Consider the following 11,071-nt stretch of genomic DNA (forward strand, 5'->3'; position numbering starts at 1 on the left):
TGTGAAAATTACAATTTTACCCTTGTAAAATCAAAATAGGTATGGATAAATTATACTCCGTAGCATAAATTACGATTTTACCCTTGTAAAATCAAAATACTGTAGGTATGGATAAATTATACTCCGTAGCATAAATTACGATTTTACCCTTGTAAAATCAAAATAGGTATGGATAATTATACTCAGTAGCATAAGGTAATTATTACTCCCTTCGTCCTTTAAAAGATTGTATGGTTTGACTTTTCTTTGAATTTAAGAGATATGTGCGGATTGTCTATTTTACCCTTAATTTAATTGATTAAGAATTGATTAAATTGTTAATGAGTTGTCATATTTAATTGTATCTTTTAATAATAGTGGGGATTTAATTGGAACTTTAAGGGATTTTTATTGTTATTTTTATTAAATTGTTAATGAGTTGTCATATTTAATTGTATCTCATACGTATATACGTATCATTTGTTATAATAGTATTTGTTTCTAATGATTACATATGTATATATGCTTATGTGTATATATATATATATATATATTTCTTTCAAACAGATTTAGCCAGTTTATGATAAACTAGTTTTCGAACCTTTGCTTCACGCCGAGGTTCGATTTTTAATGTATTTTATTGTGTTTAGTTACGGAGCCTGCGAGTGAAAAATCAACATTTATGAAAAGTACCCTAAATATTTAGCCTTTTTTTTAAAAGTGTTCGTTTTGCGTATAGTTAGTGACATTGTGCTCATAAAATTATTTCGAGTTTAAGGATGGTGTCGGAAAAATTTAACTCGTTGCGAGCGAGAACATATGACCTGTTGAATATTTGAGTGAAGTTTATTTAAGATATTTTATGAAAATTTTGATTTGACGCTTTAACCCCCTGTGTTGGGGGCTGATTTTAATTTTTGAACAAAGTGTGGGGGCTTTTGTGGTGTTACTTGAAAGAAAGAAGGGAAAAAAAAAGGTGAAAAGATGAAAATACCCCAACAAAGTGTGGGGGGCTTTTGTGGTGTTACTTGAAAGAAAGAAGGGAAAAGGGAAAAAAAGAGGTGAAAAGACGAAAATATCCCTGGTACTATTCATAAGTTTTGTCTAATAGTGTGGGGAGCTTTTGTTGTATTACTTGAAAGAAAGAAGGAAAAAGGGGGAAAAAAAAGTGAAAAGACGAAAATACCCCTGGTACTATTTATAAGTTTTGTCTAATAGTTAATATGGTAATTTTTTGGCTTAATACCACAATTAATTTGTAACTCATTAACCCATCAATTATATCACATTACGAATGAAGATGAAAGGATGAGATTGATTTATTTAATCAAGAAAAATTCCCATTAGAATGTTAAACTGTATTATTAATTATTAATGTATCACAATTCAAATAAACAAACAATTATTTGTTGAAAATATTTACAATTGTATTACTTTCAAACTGTAAACTTAATAAGTGACAAATATAACATATTATTCGACGACAAAATTGTGAGCTCTTGTAAACCTGCAAACCATAAACATGTAAATGTAAGATTTAAACATTTTATAACATACATAATGACTATGATTAATAGGCAAGATCAGTGTTGTAAATCTCCTTATTTCTCCCCGAGATCTCTCCGAGATCTCGTTTTTAGAAGGTCGCCGAGACGAGATGTCCATCTCCCGAGATTTCTTGGTAAACGGGGTCAAACTTGGTCAAAGCCAAGATTTATCGAATTTTCTCGCTCATTTCTCGAATTTTCTCATAAAATGTTGTAATTTTTCGAATTTTCTCGGCCTTTTCTTCGATTTTCTTATAAAATTTCGTAAAATTGTATTTAAGTGTACATATAATTATTTATTTATATATATTTATATTATAAAAACTAAAAAGTCAAATCAAGTCAACGTCCGAGATCTCCCCGAGATTTTTCCGAGATGCCGAGATCTCCCAAAAAATGTTCAAACGAGATCTCCCCGAGATCCGAGATCTCCAACCTTGGGCAAGATTTAGTGATTCTTCTTTGATCCCAATACAAATATTAAATATAAAGTAAAAGAAACCTTCAAGATGCATAGTAAGTAAAAGATCACACACTGTGACAAATAAATGCGTATAAAAAATCACTCATTTAAATCAAATAACATGACTAAATGATAAATATAATATCAAAAAATTTACGTATTTTTTTTAAAGATACATATGAAGATGTTATGACAAAAAATAAATGCATATAAAAAATCACCCATTCAAACTAATTAACATGAGTAAATGATAAATGTAGCATTAAAACACTTACGTATTTTTCTTTGAAGATGCATATGAAGATACATATATGAAAATAAATTATGAATAATATCAAATAACATGACTAAATAATAAATATAATAGTAAAACACTTACGTATTCTCTTTTGAAAGTGTATATGAAGATATGAATTATCAATTACTTAATGAAGTAAAAGAAACCTTGTTGCATAGGAAGATTTTACATTACATAAGTATAATTAGAGATTTAGAGATTACTTGTTAAAGGTTGAAAAGTGAGTTACTTATATATATTGCTAGAGATCTTTCATATTCTTACATTAATTATCATAAAGTTGCTTGTATTGATATGGGAAGACAAAACAAACGTGATTTTATACAACAACAACAACGAAAAAACTCAATACCACATGAGTGGTGTATGGTAGATGTGAGATGTAGACAATCATTTTCTTATTCGAGAATAAAAATAAGTCATTTCTCCACTCATAGTGAAACACTCTCAAAAGTAGAGAAAGTCATCCATCCCTTTATTCTACGGATAAAGAGATTGCTGAGTGGACCTCCGTGTTGTTTCAAAATGGAAATTTTGAGAATGCGCATGAATGAATTAGTCGGTACCCCATTCATACAAAATAGAGAACGTATGAATTAGTAACGGAGTAACCGACTCTACAAATTAATGCAATTGATTCTATTAAAACCATTTTAGTATGGAAACCGCTAGAAAAATTCCACAAGTTAACAAATGTTCTAAACGTTGAAACAAGAACCATTAATTCATGGAAATAATTGAGATTCCATAATAACTAAGATTCATCCCCACAATCAGTTGCCTAGATTATGTATTTATGATCACCAATTGATCAGTTTCCTAGATCATTTATCATAATCACCGATTGAAATATTAAGGAATCTTAATTCCACCACTTGTGTTATACCTTATCATATTATGATGATAAGTTCTACAGCATTTAATTACTGTTCCCGTTTGGTTTCTTAACCGTCACCATATTTCATCCAAACAAAATATGATATTATGGTCCAGACACATGTATTGAAATATTCATTTATCGTAGATATTTTCTCGTTTGTCCAATCCATGATAGAAGCACACATATGTATTGAATATTAATACACCACAATTTTTACATGGGTGAATTGACCAGAAAGGTAACATAGAAGCCATTTTTTTTCAATAAAGGGTATATCAGTTATTTCGTTGCCCATAAAGAAGTTTGATTTTAATTTAGTGCCTAAAAAGGTACTCTAATTTGAAAATGGTTGAAATTGGGGAAAAAATCGACATGTGGCATTTTTATTTTACTATTTACTAGTTTATAACTCGCGCATTCGCGGGTATTTTATCATACAAAATTCTTAAAATATATTGTTAATAAGTTATTTATGTTAATGAGATAAGTAATAGTAGTGCAATATATGTGCATAATAAATCAACAAATATCAAATGGATGTTAAAAATGAGTTGATATAAATCAAGTTTTTTGAATTTGAAAAAATATACAAATTTACCTAACATATTTAGATACTTACTAATCTTCAACGTGTTTACATAACTTAGAAAAACCTTACAAACATGAGGTGTTTGAGGTAATTAAGTTGTTTAGTACCTTTTTGGCATCCGTCTCTTGACAGTATCTCTCCAAAATAGAGATAAAAGAAAGTATGACATTACGATCAATTCTGAGGCGAGAGCTAAGCCATGGAAATAAAGTCTTGGGGCAAGGATCAACACGAATGGCAGCATGGACCTTTTTGTAAACCTCTTCAAGGCTATCTGGTTCAAACCGAGACTTGATTTAGTTAGAAGACTGTTTCTGGTATTTCTCTGGTTCATTTTCGATCAACATATGTTCATTCAAGAAAAGATAAATTAAGGACAAACTGATACACGAGAACATATATAAGTGAACGAACGTGACTAAAAATAAATTGGTATTTTATAAAACAAACATGACTAACAGTTAAAAAGGTTATGTATATACATTAAAAAAAATGATGTACACATATATAAGTGAAAGGAACAAAAAACCATGAGAAGTGCTCACGTTCAAGTAGGCGACAATGTGGCCACCATAGATGTACTTGCGGTGACCTTCAGAATCAAGGCTTTTACCATCCTTGCTTTAACCATCTAACCTCTTCTCACCGTAAGGCATTTCTAGTCCACCATCCAAAACATACCAAAACATGTTATTAATGAGCCTAATATATGACTAAGACCCAAAACATTAAACGACATAACCGGTTTTTCCTTTGTTAGTAATACTTTTCTCATAATTGTCACGTGATAAGATCTTCTTAATATAATTATCATGTCCGATTCTTAGCCAATATAATTCTAATTTTTACATCTATTTATGGGTAACAACTTTAATGCCTTCAGCGAAGAACGGGTAATTGATACGTTTTAACTAAATTTGTCCCATACAGCCCGACCCGGCCATTTTGTTACCACTAAAAATCAAAGATTAAAATAGTTTTGCGAGAAAAAATGTTTTGTCAAAAAGATATTATATGGGATAAGAATTTCACCAGCTACAATTGTAAAACGATTTCTACCATCTTAAGAATACTTACTAGCTTTATTAATGAAAGCAAAGACGATAGGTCACGCGTGCTGGCTGCAATTCCTACAACCGCTATCATGATGAGTCTAATGAAGCTCAATGACAGTTCCCCACAAACTTAAGGCAGCCTGTACAGTTAGTGATGAAACATTGTTAATGGTACATCAATAAACTTTCAAAGTCACAACTTCATAAAATACGCCCTCATCTTCATTGCTTTCTGATTAATATCTTACAGGAACAAATTCATTATCTACATCTATCCTGATTCCCTATCAAAAAAATAAAATAAACTAAATAAATAAACTAAAACCTACTTCAATGAAAATTATACACAAAATTGATAAAAAAAACCCAATTAGTTCATCTGTATAAGGACATATAAAAGACAAAATGAAAACAACATCTCATGAATACATATATGTTTATAATGACATGTGGATCTTAAGCTTAATTACCAAACAACTTTAAGCATACACAATTATTATCATAGTTGGTACATGAATAAGAGCGTTATAATATCATTAGAAATAGCTTTTGTATCTTGGAATATAACAAAGAAACCCTTTGAAGTCCTCATCAACATTTAAAAAATTACTTTATAAAAGTCATCCACCAGCTACTAAATGGTTGAAGCATCAGTAGGCCATCTACCTTGCACCCAGAAACATGAAGAATATAAAGAATGACATCACATTTAGCCACAAAAATATATATAAAGTTTTCAAAAATATATATAAAGTTTTCAAAAAATTTAAGTTTATCAACGTATCACATCGCAATAAAGTCATATAATTAGCATAACTAAATTATTAATAATAATCAACAATAGAACCATCACTTAGAGCCTAGTGGTTCAGGCCCATAGTTAACAAAATATTGTAAAATGGAATCTTATACAATCAAATGTAACAAAAAATTATTGTGACTTAAAGTAAATGAACAATATCTTATTTAAGAAAAAGCAGTTTTATCACCTGAAAGAGCAAGCTCGTCCATAACTAAGGTGCTCGTCCATAGGGTGAGTACCATATCCTTCTTCTTATGCTATATAATATAGAGTATGACTATTTCCATTCAACTGCAATATAAAATAAAGCAATTACAAACATATGTTGATGGAATCATAAAACAAAATGTCTCCAAGTGGTAACCCAGGTACTGAAAATAGATTCAACTTGCATTAATCGATTTCAAGTCATGGGTTTGAATATTTCAGCTACGGTTATTGGTGGCGCGCTCACAATAAAAGAAATCAAATCTTGAACTTTACCAGCAAAAGTTGCAACATATTGTATGTCGATTCGTAATCTTTCTAAACGACATATCAGATGCACAAAAGAGATTTTTATGTAAGCATATAGAATGTCTTACATCAGATGATTTATAACAGTTAAATAACAGAAACCAACCACTAACAAAACTTAATAAGCTCAACTTTATAGAAACCCTAACCCTATTTGAAACCATAAATTGATACAAAAGATGGTTACGTACCGTCTTGAAATAGAACCATGGATTATTTGAATCGATTGTTCATAAAACGATTTGATCGTATGAATTGAAGATCCCCAACAATGGTATTTGCTTGTGTCTGAAACATGAAAAAGTTGAATCTGTACCATAAGTTGAAAAATGGATTATGTGTATTTAGCGTGACCAAATGCACAGATTATCGATTTGCATCTGCTAAGCCTTTGAACCCTAATTTCATTTTTTTGGCGACTTGATAATTAGGTGAAGTAAATCTGGATTTTGTGTATTGTGATTAACGCTGCAGACTGTGATTCTTCATTGATAGCAAAGAATACAGAGGAGGAAGTATGGATGTGGGTTAATTATAAATTATAAAGTAAAATAAAATTAAAATTAATATAGAAGTTAAAAAAACCGTAATAATCCCAATTTTTGAAGGTAACTACGGGTTTTCTCTATTATTAAGGGCACTTTGTAATTAAAATCTTTAACTGCCTCTTACAAATTGAAATGATGCCATCACAAATTTAAAGGGATGAGATTTAATTTTGGATTTTCATCCAAAGGCTAGTATTTTGACAAGTGGAGTTTTTGAAAAAAATATAGAATCATAATAGTTTTCTAATTATATATAAGAGAGATTGTAATAGCATATTTCCATGTCATTTTTAATATTTTATGTATCTCCATGTCATATTTTATTTAAAATATAATATATATATATATATATATATATATATATATATATATATATATATATATATATATATATATATATATATATATATATATATATATATATATATATATATATATATATATATGGGCAGGATCAATGGGGAAGTAACCAATCGGGGGGAAGCGAGGGGAAGCAAATTTTTTTTTTCCGTTTTTTTTGAAATTTTTTTTTCCGGCATCAAGATCACACGAAAATATGAACATTTAAAAGAGACACTTCGTGATGAATGTTATTATTTAGGCGGGAAAATGATCGACAAAAATAACATTCAAGATAATATTGTTCGTGAAGAATATGAACGTTTTTTCTTCTTCATGTTTTGTGAAGTAAAATTTAGCCCGATTTAGAGTTTAGGGTTTAGGGTTGGTGTTTTGGGTTTATGGAATAAACCCAAAACACCAAACCCTAAACCCTAAACCCTAAACTTTAAACCGTTTGTGTTAAAAACTCAATCTAAATCCTAAATCTAAACCATAAATCCTAAATTTCTAAACCCTAATATCTAAACCCTAATATCTAAACCCCAATAGCTAAAACCTCAAAATACGCTCGAAAAACACGATAATTGTTATATATTACTTCTTCGAGCATTTTTCCGCCAAAATAAAAACATTTATCACAAAGTGTCTCTACTAAATGTTCATATTTTCATATCATCTATAATGTTCGTGAACAAAGTTTTTTCAAAAAACAAAAAAAAAAAATTTTTGCTTCCTCCCGCTTCCCCCCGAATGATTACTTCCCTCTTGATCCTACCACTATATATATATATATATATATATATATATATATATATATATATATATATATATATATATATATATATATATATATATATATATATATATATATATATATAGTGGTAGGATCAAGGGAGAAGTAACCAATCGGGGGGAGCGGGGAATCAAAATATTTTTATTTTTTCATTTTTTGAAAAAAATTTGTTCACGAACATTATAGATTGGATGAAAATATGAACATTTAATAAAGACACTTTGTGATAAATATTTTTATTTTGGCTGGAAAACGCTAGAAGAAGTAATATATAACAATTATCGTATTTTTCGAGCATATGTTGAGGTTTTAGATATTAGGGTTAATATATTAGGGTTTAGATATTAGAGTTTATAGGGTTTAGATATTAGGGTTTAGAAATTTAGGGTTTAGGGTTTAGATTTAGCGTTTAGATTTAGGATTTAGATTGAGTTTTTAACACGAACGGTTTAGAGTTTAGGGTTTAGGGTTTAGGGACTATACCTAAAAAAAAAAGTTCAATGATGTGGTAATGAATTGATATGGTTTAGGGTTTAGGGTTTAACACGAACGATCGAACCATAAAAAAAGCTCAATTTAGATTTATTGTTAGGTTTATTATTTTGATTGAATTGAATTGATTAATGATGATACGAATTCACGATGGAACCAGTTAAGATGAGGATATATTATTATTTATTTTATTTTATTGGGAAGGAGTTAAAATTAGATTAAAAATAATTAATGACGTGGTTATGAAAGTTTCACACATGTAATATACAAGTCAGAAAAAAATAAAATAAAAATGCCACATGTCATTTTTTACCCCAATTGCAACCATTTTTCAATCAGGTTACCTTTTTACGCACTAAATTAAAATCAAACTACTTTATAGGCAACGAAAAACCGATATACCCTTTATTGGAAAAAACTGACCTTTATATTACATTTCTGGGCAATTTGCCCTTTATACCTCACAAATCTTTGAAAAATGATTGATATGTTGTTCAAAAAACCTCGACTTTGAAATGCCCCGTTCATATGGATTATAAACGTTTCATATTAATTGGTTTTTTTGCGAGGTTTTGACCTCTATATGAGACGTTTTTCAAATATTGCATTTGTTTTAAAAACAACCATAACCTTTATTATATGAATAAAGGTCTAATGACATAAATTTAGATTGTCGATCAAAGACAATCTCCTCAAAGTACATAATTTTTACATACACCATTATATAAAAATAGACAATATATTACAAACACAAATTCCGAATGCAAGTTTAATTATTATGAAAAGCATGCCGACTCCAAATCTTGACCTTGGGTTAACATGCAACAGCGAAAGCGTTTTTAATAATCACCTGAGAATAAACATGCTTAAAACGTCAACAAAAAAGTTGGTGAGTCATAGGTTTTAATCCTATATAATAAATCATAATAATAGACCACAAGATTTCATTTATACATAGCGTACATGAAATGCCCCGTTCATATTAATTATAAACGTTTCATATTAATTGGTTTCTTTGCGAGGTTTTGACCTTTATATGAGATGTTTTTCAAATCTTGCATTCGTTTTTAAAAACAACCATAACCTTTATTATTGAATAAAGGTCTTAATGACATAATTTAGATTGTCTATCAAAGACAATCTCCTCAAATAAATAAGTTTTTACACAACCCATTACAATATGATCAAATATATTACAACAAATACTCCGAATGCAAGTTTAAACAATATAAACAATTATGCCGACTCCAAATCTTGACCTTGGGTTGGCATACGACAGCGGAAGCGTTTTTAATATTCACCTGAGAATAAACATGCTTAAAACGTCAACAAAAAATGTTGGTGAGTCATAGGTTTAATTTCTATATAATAATCATAACATTTAATAAGCCATAAGATTTCATTTAATCAAATGCGCAGGATCATTACAACTGCAAAAATCATTCATACGATGAGTCGCCTGGTAACCGACCTTAACATAGAGCGCTTAAGATATCTGGCATCATACATTCCACTATTCAAATGTATGACACGAACCCTTCGAAGTACTAAAGCATTTCCACTATTCGAAAATGGGGGTGGTTGGTGCCCGTAGATCTACCTTTAGGATTCGCGTCATTTAGTGTTTTTCACTAATTCTTAGGTTACCAAGCATAATAATAATAAGTACAGATATCCGGTATAACAAAACAGTCATAGAATGTAGTTTCATGAACTTGTGCTTATTTTATAAAACATTTATAAATTTGCATTTATTCTCATCCCAAAATAATTTAGATAGTAAAAATGGGACTATAACTCACTTTCACAGATTACTAATTCGTCGAGAATTAGACTTGGCCACGGGTTGATTTATGAACCTATAACAATATATACATATATTAAAATATTATCGAAATATATTCACAATATTTTCTTTATTACGTTTTGATGATTTTAGTTGTCCAGTTAGTAGTCCATAATTTGTCGTACATGAATAACTTAATATATATCGTGAATCAATCCACGAACCAGTGTATACATATCTCAGTATTGATCACAACTCAAACTATATATATATTTTGGAATCAACCTCAGCCCTGCATAGCTAACTCCAACATTTGCATATAGAGTGTCTATGGTTGTTCCGCAATATATATATAGATGGGTTGACGTGATAGGTCGAAACATTGTATACGTGTCTATGGTATCTCAAGATTACATAATATACAATATAAGTTGATTAAGTTATGGTTGAAATAGATTTCTTACAAATTTTTACGTAGCTAAAATGAGTAGTTTTTACCAATTTTGTTTTACCCGTCATTTCTTCGTTTCAAATCCGTTATGAGTGATTTAAGCGGCTACGGTTTCATATTGAACTTAACTTTATGAAACTAAACAGAAAAAGTATAGGTTTATAGTCGGAAATATAAGTTACAAGTCATTTTTAAAAGAGGTAGTCATTTCCGTCGAAAGAACGACATCTTGATGACTATTTTGAAAAACATACTTTCACTTTGAGTTTAACCATAATTTTTGGATATAGTTTCATATTCATAAGAAAAATCATTTTCCCAGAAGTATAGCTTTTAAATCAAAGTTTTTCATAGTTTTTAATTATCCAAACCAAAACAGCCCCCGGTTGTACTACGACGGCGTATATCCGGTTTTACGGTGTTCTTCGTGTTTACAGGTTTTAAATCATTATGTTAGAATATCATATAGATATAGAACATGTGTTTAATTGATTTTAAAAGTTAAGTTAGAAGGATTAACTTTGTTTGCG

At 29.6% G+C, this 11,071-nt stretch overlaps 2 long non-coding RNA genes across 3 annotated transcripts; both read right to left on the reverse strand.

The window, feature by feature from the left end:
• Positions 1-3,773: 3,773 nt before the first annotated feature.
• On the reverse strand, positions 3,774-5,196 carry LOC139892007 (uncharacterized). 2 transcript variants are annotated; one of them, XR_011773950.1, is made up of 3 exons: positions 4,834-5,196; positions 4,302-4,414; positions 3,774-4,030 (listed from the first exon to the last, which is right to left on the reverse strand). It is a non-coding gene; the product is annotated as an uncharacterized lncRNA (long non-coding RNA). The 2 variants fall into 2 exon arrangements; XR_011773951.1 differs by having other exon boundaries at positions 3,774-4,081.
• Positions 5,197-5,356: 160 nt separating this feature from the next.
• Positions 5,357-6,230, reverse strand: LOC139892006 (uncharacterized). The gene is made up of 3 exons (XR_011773949.1): positions 6,097-6,230; positions 5,801-5,904; positions 5,357-5,477 (listed from the first exon to the last, which is right to left on the reverse strand). It is a non-coding gene; the product is annotated as an uncharacterized lncRNA (long non-coding RNA).
• Positions 6,231-11,071: the final 4,841 nt, after the last annotated feature.

This window comes from Rutidosis leptorrhynchoides, chromosome 2, assembly GCF_046630445.1.
Source record: "Rutidosis leptorrhynchoides isolate AG116_Rl617_1_P2 chromosome 2, CSIRO_AGI_Rlap_v1, whole genome shotgun sequence".
NCBI classification, from domain to species: Eukaryota; Viridiplantae; Streptophyta; class Magnoliopsida; order Asterales; family Asteraceae; genus Rutidosis; species Rutidosis leptorrhynchoides.